Below are 18,583 nucleotides of genomic sequence, written 5' to 3'. Positions count from 1 at the left end.
ATCCACACAGTCTAATGCCTTTGCATGGTCAATAAAACACAGGTAAACATCCTTCTGGTATTCTCCGCTTTCAGCCAGGATCCATCTGACATCAGCAATGATATCCCTGGTTCCACGTCCTCTTCTGAAACTGGCCTGAATTTCTGGAAATTCCCTGTCGATATACTGCTGCAGCCATTTTTGAATGATCTTCAGCAAAATTTTGCTTGCGTGTGAAAGTAATGATATTGTTCTATAATTTCCACATTTGGTTGGATCACCTTTCTTGGGTATAGGCATAAATATGGATCTCTTCCAGTTGGTTGGCCAGGTAGCCCTCTTCCAAATTTCTTGGCATAGATGAGTGAGCACTTCCAGTGCTGCATCAGTTTGTTGAAACATCTCAATTGGTATTCCATAAATTCCCTGAGCCTTGTTTTTCGCCAATCCCTTCAGAGCAGCTTGGACTTCTTCCTTCAGTACCATCAGTTCCTGATCATATGCCACCTCTTGAAATGGTTGAATATCGACTAATTCTTTTTGGTATAATGACTGTGTATTCCTTCCATCTTCTTTTGATGCTTCCTGCGTCGTTTAATATTTTCCCCATGGAATCCCTCACTATTGACAACTTGAGGCTTGAATTTTTTCTTCAGTTCTTTCAGCTTGAGAAACACCAAGCGTGTTCTTCCCTTTTGGTTTTCCATTTCCAGCTCTTTGCACAGGTCATTATAATACTTTACTTTGTCTTCTCGAGACGCCCTTTGAAATTTTCTGTTCAGTTCTTTTACTTCATCAATTCTTCCTTTTGCTTTAGCTGCTCGACATTCGAGAGCAAGTTTCAGAGTCTCCTTCGACATCCATCTTGGTCTTTTCTTTGTTTCCTGTCTTTTCAATGACCTCTTGCTTTCTTCATGGATGATGTCCTTGATGTCATTCCACAACTCGTCTGGTCTTTGGTCACCACTGTTCAGTGTGTAAAATCTATTCTTGAGATGGTCTCTAAATTCAGGTGGGATATACTCAAGGTCATATTTTGGCTCTCATGGACTTGCTCTGATTTTCTTCAGTTTCAGCTTGAATTTGCATATGCAGTGCAGCAATATAGGGTCACTACTGTTTCTTTTTTTTGGTTTAAATGCCAATAGAAAAAGATAAGAGTGAAAAGTCTTTTGTGTTCTGTTTGATGATTTGTTTATGTGAAAGTTTCCCTAAAAGATATATTATCCTAGCTATTGCCTTTATACCTCAAGGCCCAGTTGATATGTCCTTGTGAGTGAAGCTCCACCTGGGTCACATTCTCTGTGCTCAAGAACAGAGAATAATGACCCCAATATTATTTCCTAAATCACAACTAATGTCACAAAACAATGTGTGTGTAAATTTTTGAATGAGAAATTGCGCTGTAAACTTTCACCTAAAGCACAATTAAACAAGCAAAATCTTCAGGCATTCTCTTTGAACTGTGAAAGAAAATGATCTGGTTTCAAAAGAAAAATTTTTTTTTTAATGCAGGAATGCCATTTGCAAGTGCAGACACTAAAAAGGTTAAAGCAATGTGATATACTCACGTTTTACTTGGTCAAGGTTTTAGCACTATACTCATTTAAAAATTTTGAGGATTTGAAGAATTAAGCCACTTTATAAGAGCTAACTCACCTTCAAGAAAGAGCAATGATAATGTGCAGAAAGGACGTTTCTTAATATGCACAGCGTGTCTTACCGACTGCTGAATGCACCATGTAGTACCTCACTACAGAATACTAAACAGCTGGTTTCCTGATGCGTCTGCATTGATTTCCACTGTGTGTAGAATGCAGTGCAGACATTTTATTCAAAGTGGCCCCACTTAATGGAAATGCTGTGGAAGACCACATTGCCTTCACCTTTTAGAATGCAAATAAACAATCTCAAAAGAGGATAATCGGATTTTTTTCTGCCACCAGTACTTCAGGTTTATGGTAAGAGTTTAGAAAATAAGATCTCCCTCTAAAATTTAGATTAAAACAGCAACAAATTCGGGACCAGAGCAGATAAGTAGATACATAATGGCTCCCAGGCTGACAAAATCTGACTACAAGAAGGTAAGCTACTAAAATTAGAGGGCAACTTTTACAAATAGTGTACAACTAAAATCCTTAACATCCGCAATAGAGCCTGGCACATATTTATAAAATTTTTGAGCTTTTAAGATAACTTTAACTTGGCTACATTTGAGATATATAAAGCAAGAAAGAATGTGGCCATCAAGACGAAAGCTAGAAAAATGGAAGTCGCAGAAGCACACTGAGCTGGTATGTGTGGGAGAGAGAAACTTAGCTAACTGAATTCAAGTGTTCCTGACCTTTGGGCAAGGCCATCCTACAACGGAAATGGATACAGGATTTATAGCCAAAAACCTGTGATCTCCTTGTTGGGAATACTTCTGTCGTGAAATTGAGACAGCATGCAAAAACAGCCCAAAACCACAAATATTGTATGATTCCATTTATATGAAGTAAGCAAATGTACAGAGACCAGAGAGTTCCTGGGTGGTGCAAAGAGTTATTGCATTCAGTTGCTAACTGAAAGGTTGGAGGTTCAGTCCACTCAGAGGCACCATGGAAGAAAGGCCTGCCGATACACTTCTGAAAAAAATCAGCCATTGAAAACCCTATGGAGCACAGTTGTACTCTGACACACATGGGGTCACCATGAATCAGAGTCAACTCACCAGCAACTGTTTTTGGGGGGGGGTTATAGAGTTAGGGGTTACCAGGAATGGGAGGGGACAGGGAGTCTTTGCTTAGCGGGCACTGAGTTTTTGTTAACGGTGGTGGAATAATTTGGAAATGAATAGAGGTCATGGTTATACACTGTGATGAATGAACGGAGTCGAAGTCACTGATTTGCACATGTAAAACTGTTGAATGTTTTGTTATATGCATATTTTTACCACAATAAAACAATTAAAAAGCTTTTAATAGCCCCAAACCATGAACAAGCTCTCCTTAACCAGACTCCATGCTCAACAAGCACCTTCTGATGATGATTTAACTTGCCATTCTTAAAGTGTAATTATCAAAAAAAGGTAAAATTACATGACCCTTATGCAAATATAAATGAAGCCATGTCAAAGGTTTTAAAACCAGTTCAGAGAGCACTTGAAAAGTAAGGATATTTATATGAGAGTAAGATTGCTGACCTGTTGCTGGTGAGTCAATTCCGACTCATAGCGACCCTATATGACAGAGTAGAACTACCCCATAGAGTTTCCAAGGAGTGCCTGGTGGACTTCAACTGCTGACCTTCTGGTCAGCAGCCAAACCACTTAACCACTATGCCACCAGGGTTTCCATGTAAGATTGCTAGTTAGATACAAAACTGTTTGAAGTCCAACGGGACTACACACTGTAACATTTGAGGGTTATCTGTTTTGCCAGATAGAAATTATTTGCATCTCTTGTGGATAAGAATCTATAAACTAATCTCTGCCAGACAGAATTTTAAAATAGCCTAGACTGGACAATAGGAAGTCAAGTTCAACACCACACTGAAAGAAAACTCAGGAATCTTATTTACCTATTTTCAAGTTTTGGCTACTTTTTCTGACCTCATATATATCTGCCTACTAGGAGAAAACTGGACAATGAATAAGGAAGACCAAAGAAGAATTGATGCTTTTGAGTTGCGGTATTGGCGAAGAATATTGAATATATCATGGACTGCTAAGAGAATAAACAAATCTGTCTTGGAAGAAGTACAACCAGAACACTCCCTGGAAGCAAGGCTGACGAGACTGCATCTCACGTACTTTGGACATGTTATCAGAAGGGACCAGTCCCTGGAGAAGGACATTATGCTTGGTAGAGGGTCGGCAAAAAAGAGGAAGACTTTCAGCGAGATGGATTGACACAGTGGCTGCAACAATGAGCTCAAACATAACAACAATTGCGAGGATGGCGCAGGACTGGGCAGCATTTCACTCTGTTGTGCATAGGGTCACTGTGAGTTGGAACCAACTCGATGGCACCTAACAACAACAACACTAGGAGAAGCTGGGTTTATCGTGTGGTTTTCCGAATGACAGCTAAATTTCTCATTAGTAATCAACGAATAGTCATTCTGATTTTATGTACCAGCATTGCAAGCTTCCTCCAGTTTTTTATACGGGGGTGGCTTACACGTTATGATGCTGGAAGCTATGCCACTGGTATAGACTAGGAAGAAAGACCTGAGATCTACTTTCAAAAATTAGCCAATGAAAACCTTATGGATCACAACAGACATTGTACAAATTGATTGCTTTGGACACATCATCAGAAGGGATCAGTCACTAGAGGAGGACATCACATTGGGTGAAGCAGGGGCAAGGGAGATCCTCGGTGAGAGAGATTGGCACCAGAGCCACAAAGATGGATTTGAACATACCAGTGATTGTTGGGATGATTCTGTCGTACAACAGCAAACCGCTTAATGTATGTCCATCCCTGAGAGAGGGCTCCACTCTTTCTTACTGTGCTGGATGCATGGAGTTTCTCCGCCTTTAATGCTGGAGGTCAGACTTGGCCTACAGAAAATCCATCAAGACAATGTAATCCAGTGAAGTCTTTCTTGATAGACAGCTTTTTGGCTTCCTCCGAAACAAAGACATTCCCTCAGCATTGTTGTATCTGTTCAAGAGAGAAAAGAGCCCCTTTCTTATTTTCAATTTAGACAACTTCATTTTGACCTTGACCATTTTTTTTCAGATCTTGAAATGTTTAATCATTTACACGTTTTTCTGGCTTTTTGAGATACATTGTATTGTTGAAATAAGTTTGCTAAACTCCAGTTAGGATTAAATGTTTGATGGTCTATTGAAGCAAATTATTCACTACTTGAAGTTGTTCTAGTAAATTCTATCGTCAAGCAAGAAGTTGGATGGGAAGCAAATAAATATAAAATACTTGTGTCTTTGTAAGGAAGTCATGTTCCTTCCCAGGAGATGACTATCACTAATTTCCTTCCTGGTTTTTAAATTCCCGTGCTATTTGTGCATGTTTATGGCAGGGTTGTATGTCAAGGAAAACATTGGCTGTATTACATTCAAGTTCTTCTTATGTGAAAAGTATTTCCAATCTGGATTAGGTCTGTCTGTTATTCCCAGTAGTTAAGCCACAACTTGCTAGCATTGTATTAAATGCTATGTCTTTTGGGATGTTATCATGCTGAAATGTGTGTGTTGATGAATTACTTGCTTCTCCTATAAACAGTAAACTGAGTGTAAAAACTGTTTTCTTGGAGGCCCAGAGGTTCCTAACAAAACCATCGAGCTCTGCTACTCAAAGTGAATTTAAACTGAGAGTTGCTGTCGTTTTCGTTTCCTTCTTTCAGATGCACCTGGGAACATTAAGTCACCTGTTGTTTTCAAAATTTATGTCCTGTAGTATTTCCACTCACTTTTGGTAAGAAAATATTGGAACCCTACCCAACCAAACTTGAACCAAGATGGGGGAATTGTGCATTAATCCGTCTCTGTCACGTTACCAGTGTGGAAGAGCATCTCTTGAGCTCTTAATTTGATGCTCTCACTGCTGGGGGAGACTCAAAAACAAACAAGCAAGCAAACAAACACAAAACAGAGGCGTTTTCCCTCCCTCATTCCAAGAAACCTTTGTGTTTGAGTCTGATATGCCTTTCCTAAAAGGGCTTTTGTGGTGTGGACTGAAAAGAGAAGTTATGGGATTCTCTCTCACTCCCCTGGATTTCTTTGTGGAATGACCAGTTTACCGAGGGAGGCAGATAGTTTTGGGGTGGGGGAACAGAGAAGACGTAGAACTCCAGTGAGGAGGAGAGAAGTGTTTACTTCCTCTTTTAGGCTGGGTTCTAGAGAAGCAAAACCAGCCAAGTATATAAATGTATATAAAAAGAGAGAGAGAGATTTGTGTCAAAGAAATGGCTCACGAGGGTGTAGAGGCTGGAACATTCCAAGTCCGACGGTCAGGCTGGAGGCTTCTCCTAATTCACATAGCCACAGGGGCTGGTGAACACAAGATCAGCAGATCAGGCAGCAGAGCTCTTGCTCACAGGCTGCAAAGACTGATGAATCCCAAGATCAGCAGGAAAGATGGCAAGTAAGCTGCTAACTGAAGTCCCAAGGACCAGAGGTCAGACAATAAGGAACCAGCTGCTGGATCCAGAGTGAGCAAAAGCCTGTGAACCTTGACAGAAAGTCCGCCTATATTGGATGCAAACCACACCCCCAAGGAAGCTCCTTTTCAAGTGATTGGCAAATCGCAGCAGATTCCATCATAGAGGTAATCACATTATATCAAATCTCATCATGGAAGTTGTCTTGGTCATCTCGTGTTGCTATAACAGAAATACCACAAGTGGATGGCTTTAACAAAAAGTTTATTCTCTCACAGTCTAGTAGGCTAGAAGTCCAAATTCAGGGCACCGGCTCCAGGGGAAGTCTTTCTCTCTCTGACATCTCTGGAGGAAGGTCCTTGTCATCAGTCTTCCCTTGGTCTGGGAGCATCTCAGAGCAGGAACCTCAGGTCCAAAGGACACGCTCTGCTCTCGGCACTGCTTTCTTCGTGATATGAGGTCCCTGTGTCTCTCTGCTCACTTCTCTCTTTTATATCTCAAAAGAGACTGGCTTAAGACACTATCTAATCTTGTAGATCTCATCAATATAACTGCCACTAATCCATCTCATTACATCACAGTGACAGGATTTACAACACATAGGGAAATCACATCAGATGACAAAATGGTAGACAATCATACAATACTGGGAATCATGACCTAGCGAAGTTGACAGATATTTTTGGAGGACACAATTCAATCTATGACAGAAGTGATCACATCATCATTTGACTACCAAACGACATCATAACTGCCAAACCACCGAGAATTATGGCCCAGACAAGCTGACACACAACCTTAATGATCACACTTCCCCAAGACTGGATGAGGGGTCAGTGTTAGAACATTCTATGTGTTGTCAGGGATCTGTGCTGCCCTCCCATGCAGCCCCCGGCTTTGGATGGGCAGATGGCAGAACTTCAGGTGGGATGAGGTAAACGTGACACCTTTTGGGGGATTGTGACATATAGTACATAGGAAAAGCAAACCTGCTCCATGTTCTTCTGGACAAGAGAGGCAGAAGTGTATAAAGGAGTCCAAGATGTAGCACAGAATTTGAAAGAAGCATTTCGTACAGCCTTACTCACTGCATCCACTTCTCTCTCCCGCTTCTTGCCCCAAACCTATTGCAGTTGAGTGGGTTCCAACTCATAGCCACCCTATAGGACAGAGTAGAACTGTCCCATGGGGTTTCCCAGGCTGTAATCTTTACAGAAGCAGATCGTCAGGTCTTTCTCCCATGGAGTGACCATTGGGTTCTAATCGCCGACTTTTGGTTGGCACCTAAGCACTGTAACCACTGCGCCATCAGGGTTCCTTCTTTTCACCCAGCTCGCTGCATTCTGGCTTTCATCTTCACCACTCTTCTGAAATGGCTGTCAGGAGACCAATGTCTTCTATCGTGTTACATCCAATGTCCAGGTGTCCCATTCCCATCTTACTTGGCTTCTCAGCAGCATTTGGCTCAATACTACCTTATTGAAGGACTTTCTTCTCTAGGCTTCTATGTTAGTTTTCTAGAGCTGCCATAACAAATTACCACAAGTGGGTGGCTTAAAATGACAGAAATTCATTGTCTCACAGTCCTGCAAGCCAAGAGTCCAAATTCATGGTGCTGGCAGGCCATGCTCTTTCTGGAGGCTCCAGTGGAAGGTCTGTCTTGTCTCCCAGCTTCTGGTGGCCCCACGTGTTCCTCGGCTTACAGCTACAGCATAACTCCAATCTCTGCCTCCATCTTTGCATGACGTTTTCCTTCTGTGTGTGTCGCTATGTCTCGTCTCCTCTTTTTTAAGGACACCACTCATATTGGATTAGGACTCACCCTACTCCAGTATGGACTCAAGCTAACTTCAAAGACTGTATTTTCAAACAAGGGCATGCTCACAGGACCCGGGGGGCAAGACTTCAACACATCTGTTTTGAGGACACAATTCAATCCATAACAGCTTCCATGTCACCATTTTTGCCACCACATTCTACCACAGTGGTTGCTCCTCCTTGGCCACCCCAAGGGAGCCAGGGTCCCTTCTCAGCCCTCTTCTCATTTCCATCCATACTCTCTCCCCATGTAATCTCATCTAGTTCCATGGCTTTAAATACATCTCTAGGTTGATGACTTCCAAATCACTATCTTCTCCCTTGCCTTTGTCCTGAACTTCAGACTACAATATCTACTCATTTTTTCTTGGATATATAAGAGGTGAGGCATTGGTGGTTCAGTGGTAGAATTCTCACTTTCCATGCAGGAGACCCAGGTTTGATCCTGGCCAATGCACCTTATGTGCAGCCACCACACATCTCTCAGTGGAGGTTTGTGTGTTTCTATGGAGCTGAACAGGTTTCAGTGGAGCTTCCAGACTAAGATGGACTAGGAAGAAAGGCCCAGCAATCTACTTCTGAAAATCAACCAATGAAAACCCTATGCATCACAATGGTCCAACCAGCAACCAATCATGGGGATGGCATAAGACTGTGCAGCATTTTGTTGTGTTGTGCGTGGGGTCGCCCACGAGTCAATGGCAGCTAACAACAACAACATATAAGAGGCAACTCAAACTCAACACATCCTAAACAGAAGTCTTTATTCTCCCCTAAAACTGCTTCTCATCTTCCACATTTCAGAAAATAATGCCCCCATTCACACAGTTCCCCATGTCAAAAATCCAGATGCCATTTGTGGCTCCTCCCTTTCTTCTATCAGCAAGTCCTGCCTGTGTTATCTTAATGAAACTCCCTCCTCAATTAATTCTGAATCTGACCACTTCTCATTACCTCCACTGCCACTCTCCTGATCCAAGCCATTGCCATGTCTTACCTAGACCACAACAGTCTTATAACTGGCCCCTCTGAGCTTCTTTTGCCCTCCATATATAGCATGTGAAAGCTCGACAATGAATAAAGAAGACTGAAGAAGAATCGATGCCTTTGAATTATGGTGTTGGCGAAAAATATTAAATATACCATGGACTGTGAGAAGAGCAAACAAGTCTGTCTTGGAAGAACTACAGCCAGAATGGTCTTTAGAAGCAAGGATGGCAAGACTTCATCTCACGTACTTTGGACATGTTATCAGGAGGGACCAGTCCCTGGAGAAGGACCTCATGATTGGTAAAGTAGAGGGTCAGTGAAAAAGAGGAAGACCCTCAATGAGATGGATTGACACAGTGGCTGCAACAATGGACTCAAGCCCAACAACGACTGTGAGGATGGCTCAGGACTAGGCAGTGTTTCATTCTGTTGTACACAGGGTCACTATGAGTCAGAACTGACTCGACAGCACCTAACAACAACAGCAGCCAGCAGCCAGAGTGATTTTTGTAAAACTTAAGTCATCACTGCTTAAGATCTTCCAACAGCTTCCCTTGCAAGGAGAATAAAATTCAATCTTCTTACCATGGCTCCCAGGACCCTACCCGATCTGTCCCCTGCTGCCCTCTCTGACCTCTTCTCCTCCAGCTCCCCTCCTTCTCCCTCTTCCTCTGACACTTCAAGGTCAGCAGGCTTGTTCTTGGCTCGGTATCTTCGCACTACTTGCTGATCTCTCTTCCTGAAGTATTTTCCCCAGACTTTGACGTGGTTGGCTTTTCTTGGACTTTTTCTTATCACTTGGGGCTTAGCATAAATGCCATTTCTCCAAGAGAACTTTCCTGGCCTCTCTGATTAAGTTGAGCCCCTTCCTCCCATCTTGAGGTCCTCTGTACCCCATTAAATCCATTACTCAGCTTTATTTTAGCCATCACTTATAACTGTATTATATTATAACTGAAATTATTTTATTTACTTATTTTATTTTTTATTACTTATTTTACTACTTCTTTATCCCGTTGTCTAAATACCGACTGTGTCCTTCCTCTAGACTACCTGACCCAAGAGGGCAGAACTATGTCTAGTTCCCTACTCTATCCCTGGACTTTAGTGTCTGCAACACAGCAGGAACTCAATATGTATTTACTGAATTAATGGGTAGTGCACAGTAGCATTCCAGATTCATTAGTATTCTTCAGCAGGCTAGTTGAACGACCTGGGACAAAATGAAATCAGAGGGTGGTTTTCGGTCTTTGCCAATAACCAGCTTTTCTACCCACTAAGAGTTAAATTTTCTGGTCTTCCTTTCATGATGTTTACAGTTATTATTTTCCCCAAAGAGTCAGGGTCAGCAAAGAGCTTATTGGAACAAAAATCATTCTGCACCTCCCGTTTGTACTTCGGAGGCTGGAGAGCATCAGAGCTGTAAGGCGCAGGTGTGCTCATCAGGGAGGTCCAACCTCCTCACTTTACAAAAGAGAGATGTTGGGTCCAGGGAGTGAAGGGACTTGTCCAAGGTTTCATGAGTGACCAGTAGCAAAGCCAGATGGAGGTGGTCGTGATGATGTCTCAGGAGGTAGCCGAGACATCAAGAACAGTCCATGTGGTGACTCCAGCCAAAGAGAGCATCCCGAGACCCTAAACCTCCCTGCTGGCTTGCAGAGTGTAGGGGTTCTAGAACTGGAGGCCGAACACAGATCCAGACTCTTTATTTAATAGCTCTGTGATCCCTGGATAAGTTACTTATTTGTGCTTTGTAAAATGACGGTAATGATAACAGCAGCAACAACAATCCTACCAAGGGTTTTTTGTTTTTGTTTTTGTTTTTTTACTAAGAATTAAATAAATTAATCTATCTCAATAAAACATTTGGCACAGTTACCAGGCTGGGTTCCTAGCTAGTTTGGTAAAAGAAGCCAGGGCTTGAGGTAGCATAGAGCAAATGGCCTTACGGTTCTTTTAGGAAAATGTGTAGCTTCACCTCATTTTTATTAAATAGGATAAAAATCCCACCCCTCAGTCCCTTCAGCACCTCTTACCCTCCTGCTCCTTTCTCTCCTCTCCTGTTTCCTTCCTCTCTTCCTCATAGGTATTGGGGAAAAGATGAAGAGGATTGTAAATATTCTCTCCAACATTTAATTTTTTTTTTTAAGCTTCTGTTTTGTTTGTTTTAAAGAAATTTAATTCTGAGGGAGCCCTGGTAGCACAGTGGTGAGGCACTCTGCTGCTAACTGGAAGGTGGGCGGTTTGAACTCACCAGCCACTCCGCGGGAGAAAGATGTGGCAGTCCACTTCCGTAGTAGAACTTCCTTAGTAGAACTGCCCCGTAGGATTTCCAAGGAGCGGCTGGTGGATTCGAACTGCCAGCAGCCAAGCTCTTAACCACCACCCCGGCAGAGCTTTACAGCCTTGGAAAACCTATGGGGCAGCTCTACTCTGTCCTATAGCGTCGCTATGAGTCGGAATCTACTCCGTGGCAATGGGTTTGGCTTTTGTTTGGTTGCTTGATTCTATTCAATGACTTCCCGCAGAAGCCAGCACGACCCTAAGCAGCCACAAGGGGTCAGCTCTGTTCACGCGTCTGATCCAGTTCGCCTCTCTTGGGGTAATAAATACGCCGTAAATAATGTCTGTGAAATCCCTTCCACTCCTGGCTCCTGTTATCCGAAGGAAATCCGGGCATGTGCCGGGCACGCCCTCTAGTCTCTCCAAGGGCAGTAGGAAATAAAAAAAAAAATAGCTGCCGCCTTTTTCTTTCTGTGGCCCAGATGATCAGAGCGCCCACTGGGGACCTTTGCCACCAGAAGTCGAGAGTCCCCTTGGCCTTGGTGCAGGGCCATGAGCTACAGCCCCGAGGACTACGCCCACAGGAGAGGCCAAGGCTGAGTCCTTAGGGGGATTTTCCTGTGTGACCTAGAAGGCCAGGACAGTGGTAGAGGAAGCAGAGTGACAGAAGAATGCTGGAAGGAGATAGAAGGATGGACTTTTCTCCCTCCTTCCCAGTACCCACAAGGTTGGGTGCATCTACAAGACCAGAGGAACAAGGTTGGGGTTGGTTGTTCTCTCTCCTCCCCTCAAGCAGGGACTCAGAGAGGGCCTGAATCCCTTCATGGACAGGAAGGAGCTTTCCTTCCATATAGGTCTTTTATCATCCCCCCCAGATCAACAGGCAAAAACCCTTGACCACCCAACTGACGTGGACACTGGGCTGTCCCTAGAGAGATCTGGATATAGCAACAGATTTTGTGTGTGTGTGAGAGAGATCTGGACATAACAACAGACTATGCGTATGTGTGTGAGTGTATGTTGTACCTGGAGTTAGTAATAGCTACAACAGACTCTGTGTGTGTGTCTGTGTGTGTGTGTGTTGTACTTGGAGGTAGTAAGAGTCACAGCAGCAAGAAAACTTTCTAGCTCTCCTCACTGCATAGTTGCCTCAAGCTGGGACCAGTTCCTAGCGCTCACTCAGTTTCAGACTTACCTGTGTTTCTCCTCTGTATTCCTAAATATTAGTCCATCTCACAAATCACCTGGAGAATCTAATGGTTCACCTTCTAAGGTTCCATCCAGCCCACCTGAAAAAGCAACTTGAAATTAAGTTATAAAGGGGCCATACATGATTTTGAGGTGGGCTGTGGTATAGCCTCACCATGGTATTTATGTGAAGAAAATTCATTCTTTAGGAAATTCAAAAAAAAAAAAAAAAAAACCCAAACCTATTGCCAACGAGTCGATTCCGACTCATAGCGACCCTATAGCACAGAACAGAGCTGCCCCACAGGGTTTCCAAGGAGCGACTGGTGAATTTGAACTACTGACCTTTTGGTTAGCAGCCAAGCTCTTAACCACTGCACCACCAAAAATCTAATGATCACAAACCTGCTGAATCTAGAGGTTATTGTATCTCCCCTAAACTCTCTTCTGTTTCTTGGGATGAGCTAAGTTTTTTCTTCCAAGAACCGTGCCAAATGTTTCCAAAGGACAAACTCTGTCTATGTCATTATCCAAGTGGCTGCTGGTGTTAGCAACGTGGTCCCAAGATGGCTGAGGAGGCAGGAGGAATTGTTTAAAGTGAAGCAGAAGACCATGCGGGGCTGGAAAACACCAGGCCCCCAGGGAACTTTGGCCACACTCTCACAAGTGTCAAAAGATGATCTGCGCGAAACCCTTTGTGAAAAGTACACACACACAAACACTTCTTCCTGGAATATCAGGTGAGGGACATGGGGCAGGGAGCAGTCAAGCAGCTAATTTTGCATGAGGAGTTTGGACTATATTTCCTGGGTAAAATAACATCTGCTGCTGTGTTTCTTGCTAAATAGGCCAGTAATCAGGGAAACCACAGTAACTTTGAGGGAAACTATAACGCAAAAGTCAGGGGGTGTGCTTTCACTTTGGCCTTCCAGAAGTTTCCCCTTGGCAGCAAGCATATCACATCTGCCAAATATTTAAGAAGAGCTTTCCTGACCCATTTTTCCATAGCCCACACCTTGCCCCAGGCCGAGGAGTAACAGGGTTGGCGTAGTTTGGGTTGGTTATTAAATGTGTTTATGGTTATAAAAGCACACATCCTAATTGTAGGAAAATTTTAAAGCACAAAAATATAAAGAAATAAACAACTACCTGTTATCCAAACTACACAGAGAATGTCACTGATAATACCGTAATACAGTGAAACCTGTGCGAGCCGATGACAGGACTGCCTTGTTTTTCCGGGTCTCGTGAGTTTTCCGCCTTTGTCAGGGTTCATTCTTACCACTTTTCTATCACTCATTAGAGTGGAAAGTATTTGAGTTTTCCTTCTCTGACAGGATTTCCTTCCACCTTACATAGGTACCGGCTTTCCCAGGTTTTATTATATACTATACACACACACACACATATATTTCATTTTGATTTTGCTGCGGTGGCGTCCTTTTGAGAGAATTCCTCAGACATCAGAGGAAGCTTACCACGCATAGCCTGTAGGGACAGGATGGCTCTCTCCACCACAGACTGAAAAAGCGCAGGGTGTAAGCAGTCAGGGTCTGAGCACAGACCTGGCTCTTCCCCCAGATTGGTGTTCCCTTCCAGGGTCAGTCAGAGCTGTTTGCCTGCTCATGCCAAGCTTCCTCCCATGGGGCCTTCTGAAGCTTTCCACAGCTTACAGATCAACGGCACTTTTGTCTGCTCCACTTGGGGGAGAGGGCTGGTTAGTCTGTTTTCTGTGTCCCTGATGGACACCACCCAAGTGCGATGCCCCCATGTGCTTGATCTGTCTCCCTACATGGCCCAGCTCCAAGAGCAGCTCAGAAATCAAGGAAACTAAAATCTCTGCCTCAACAGCTAAAATGCACAGGCTGTTTCCTGATTGTGTGTGTGTGTGTGTGTGTGTGTGTGTGTGTGTGTATGTGTGTTTAGTGAGGCCTGGCCTGCAGTTTTATTTCTGTGATCATATGAAACAGCACAGGGCATGATCCAAGCTGTCTTCCCCTTGCTTTCATGCAAATAGATGACCTATTCCTCAGTAGCTGACTCAGTTGTAAAGAAGAACCCATGACTATGAATGAAAATGTTTGCAAATGAATCTGACCATGAGCTGACCAGAGCTTTGTTGATGATGGAAATAATTCTGTGTTTCAGGAGAAGGCTGGTCTCCTCACGTGTGAGTTGTGAGGTGTGTTACAGGCAATTTGTTACTTTTAAATTGATGGTGCAAACTGTTTACTTCCTCTGCCGCCAGCTGAAACGTTTGAGTTTGAGTCCACCCAGGAGTACCTCAGAAGAAAGACCTGGAGATCTACTGCTGGAAAACCAGCCATTGAAAACCCTATGGAGTAGTTCTACTCTGACGCACGAGGTCGCCATGAGTCGGAGTTGACTTACGGCAACTGTTTTTTGTTGTTGTTCTTTTTTTTTTAATTGTACTGTAGATGAAGGTTTACAGCACAAACTAGCTTCTCATTAAACAGTTAGTACACATATCATTTTATGACGTTGGTTAACAACAGTACAGCATGTCAACACTCTCCCTTCTTGACCTTGGGTTCCCTCTTACTAGCTTTCCTGTCCCCTCCTGCCTTCTAGTCCTTGCCTCTCGGGCTGGTGCGCCTCTTTAGTCTCGTTTTGTTTTATGGGCCTGTCTAATCTTTGGCTGAAGGGTGAACCTCAGGAGTGACTTCATTACTGAGTTAAAAGGGTGCCCAGGGGCCACACCCTCGGGGTTTCTCTAGTCTCCGTCAGGCCAGTAAGTCTGGTCCTTTTTTTGAGTTAGAAGTTTGTTCTGCATTTTTCTCCAGTTCTGTCCAGGACCCTCTATCGTGATCTCTGTCAGAGCAGTCAGCAGTGGTAGCCGGGCACCATCTAGTTATACTGTACTTAGTCTGGTAGAGGCTGTGGTAGCTGTGGCCCATTAGTCCTTTGGACTACTCTTTCTTTTGTATCTTTAGTTTTCTTCATTCCCCCTTGCTCCCAAAGGGGTGAGACCAGTGAAGTATCTTAGATGGCTGCTCAAAGGCTTTTGAGACCCAGATACTACTCACCAAAGTAGAATTTAGAACATTTTCTTTATAAAATACATTATGCCAGTGGGAGCTAGATGTTCCCCAAGACCATGGTTCCCATAGCACCCATCGCAGCAACTCGGTCCCTCAGGGATTTTGGATATGTCTATGGAGCTTTCGGGAAACGCTGGTGGCGTAGTGGTTAAGTGCTATGGCTGCTAACCAAAGGGTCGGCAGTTCGAATCAGCCAGGCACTCCTTGGAAACTCTATGGGGCAGTCCTACTCTGTCCTATAGGATCAATATGAGTCGGAATCAACTCGAAGGCACTGGGTTTGGTTTTGGGATGGAGCTTTCATGATGTTGTTGTTATTCTTGTTGTTGTTGTTGAATGGTTAAAGCACCAAAGTTTGCAAATGACTTATTCTTAATACAAATTAGAGTGTATTCTAGGTTATCCTTATATCATCACTCACATTCGTTCATTCACTTATTCATTCAACAAATATTTATTGAGTGTCCACCCCTGTGAACAGAACAAAATATCTGCCTATATAAAGCTTACATTCTTAAACAATAAACTGGTAAGCAAATACATAATTTAATGTACAGTACTCGGAATTGATTTGACAGCAACAACAACAGCAATGGTAAGTGCCATTTAAAAAAATAAAGCTGTATAAGGAGACAGTTATTGAGTGGTCCAAGATGGTTTCTCTGAGGGGGTGAAATTTTTGTGGAAACCTTAAGGAAGTGAGGAAAGGAGCTATGCAAAAATCTGAGAGAAATGCTTTTTTTTTTTGTACTTTAGATGAAGGTTTACAGAACAAACTAGCTTCTCATTAAACAATTAGTACACATAGTGTTTCGTAACATTGGTTACCAACCCCACAACATGCCAACACTCTCCCCTTCTTGATCTTGGGTTCCCTTTTTTTATCTTTATTATTTCCTTTCTTCTGGTGCCTGTGGGCTTCTTTTGCTGTCCTCTTTCTATTTGTTCTAGTTGTGTAGCTAATGTTTTGATTTTGTCCCTTTCTTCTTTTTTTGGTGTGTGCATCTATTGCTATAAATTGACCTCTGAGCACTGCCTTTGCTGTGTCCCAAAGGTTTTGGTATGATGTGTTTTCATTTTTGTGTGATTCTAGGAATTTTTTAATTCCATCTCTGATTTCTTCTGTTACCCAATGGTTTTTAAGCAGGATGCTATTCAATTTCCATGTAACTGATTTTTTTCCTTGCTCTTCTTGTTAACTTCTACTTTGTTGGTGTGATCACAGAAGATAATTTGTATTATCTCAATGTCCTGGATTTTGTGGAGGGTTGCTTTGTGGCCTAAGATGTAGTCTATTCTGGCGAACTTTCCACATGCATTGGAAAAGAATGTGTACTTTGCAGCTGTTGGATGGAGTATTCTGTATATGTCTATGAGGTCAAGTTGGCTGATTGTGGCCTTTAGATCTTTGCTGAGTTTCTTTTTAGATGTTCTATCCTTTACAGAGAGTGGCGTGCTGAAGTCTCCTACTACTATTGTGGAATTGTCAATTTCTCTTTTCAGTGCTGTTAGTTTCTTTTATGTATTTTGGAGCCCTGTTATTGGGTAGGCAGATATTTATTATGGTTATGTCTTCATGATGGATCATCCCTTTAATCATTATATAGTGCCCTTCTTTGTCTTTTATGGTGGATTTTGTTTTAAAGTCTATTTTATCTGAGATTGGTATTGGTACTCCTGCTCTTTTTTTGGTAGCTATTTGCTTGATACATTTTTTCCCATCCTTTGATTTTTAATAAATTTCCATCTTTGTTTCTAAGCTGTGTCTCTTGTAGACAGCATATTGATGGATCTTGTTTTTCTTATCCATTCTGTCACTCTCTGTCTCTTTATGGATATATTTAGGCCATTTACGTTCAGTGTAATTATAGATAGGGGTGAGTTTATTGCTGTCGTTTCATAGTGCTTTTTTTTTGTTTGTTTTTTGTGGTGCTGATGTTTTCTTTGTTCCTCTTACTCTCCTGTGCTGAATTCCTTTCGTTTGTGGATTTTTTTTTTTCCTTTGTTTTGGTAGATTTTTTTTTACTGAAACTTTAGGGTTTCTTCTTTATTTTGATAAGTACATTTGTTAACTTTCTTTGTGGTTACGTTGAAATTTACCCTTATCTTCCTAGGTTTGAGCCAGTATATTATTATTTGTTATCACCTTGCCTTCCTCTCCATTAGAAAGTTCTGTGTCTACACCATTTATTCCCTCTTTGATCGTTCTGATGTTGTGGTCATTTACAGATTAACCTCTCTGGTCCCCTGTTGTAAATCTTTTGGTTTTGAATAGTCCACGAGAGTTCATTTCCTAGGTTGGTATCTGGCTGGTGTGGTCTTGTGTCCTAGATTCAGGCTACGGGCTGATGTTGTTTGTTCTTAAACCAAAGGACTCCCTTTAATAATTCTTGAAAGTTTGGTTTGGTTTTTACATATTTCCTTAATTTCTGTTTATTTGGAAATGTCCTAATTTCACCATCATATTTGAATGAGAGTTTTGCAGGATATATATTCTTGGTTGGCAGTTTTTTTTCTTTCAAGGTTCTATATATGTCATCTCATTGCCTTCCTGCCTGCATGGTTTCTGCCGAATAATCAGAGCCTAGTCTTTATTGTTTCCACTCTGTATGTGACTCTTAATTTTTCTTGAGCTGCTCTTAGGTTTCTTTCTTTGTCTTTAGTTTTAGCGAGTGTGATTATGATATGCCTTGGTGATTTTCTTTTGAGGTCTATCCTATATGGGGTTTGTTGAGCTTCTTGGATGCTCAGCTTTTCATCTTTCATGATATTAGGGAAGTTTTCTGTCAGCAATTCTTCAATGATCCTCTCTGTGTTGTCTGTTTTCTCCCCCGTTCTGGAACTCTGATGACTCGCCAATTTTTGCTTTTGATTGTATCCCATATAATTCTCAGGATCTCTTCATTTTTCTTTGTTCTTTTTTCTGATTTTTCCCCAAAGTGATATCCAAGTATCTGTCTTGAATTTCACTGATCCTGTCTTCCATTGTTTCAAACCTGCTCCTCAGACATTCTATGACACTGTCCGTTTCTAAAATCTTGATGTTTATCTTTTGGATTTCTAATTGTTGTGTTTGTATGATTTTTAGTTGTGAATTTATTTTGACTTTTGTTCCCATAATTTTTCCTAAATTCTTCCTTTTTTTGTCTGCA

The sequence above is a fragment of the Loxodonta africana genome, chromosome 18 (assembly GCF_030014295.1).
Source record: "Loxodonta africana isolate mLoxAfr1 chromosome 18, mLoxAfr1.hap2, whole genome shotgun sequence".
In the NCBI taxonomy this organism is placed as follows: domain Eukaryota; kingdom Metazoa; phylum Chordata; class Mammalia; order Proboscidea; family Elephantidae; genus Loxodonta; species Loxodonta africana.
This window is presented reverse-complemented; position numbering follows the sequence as displayed.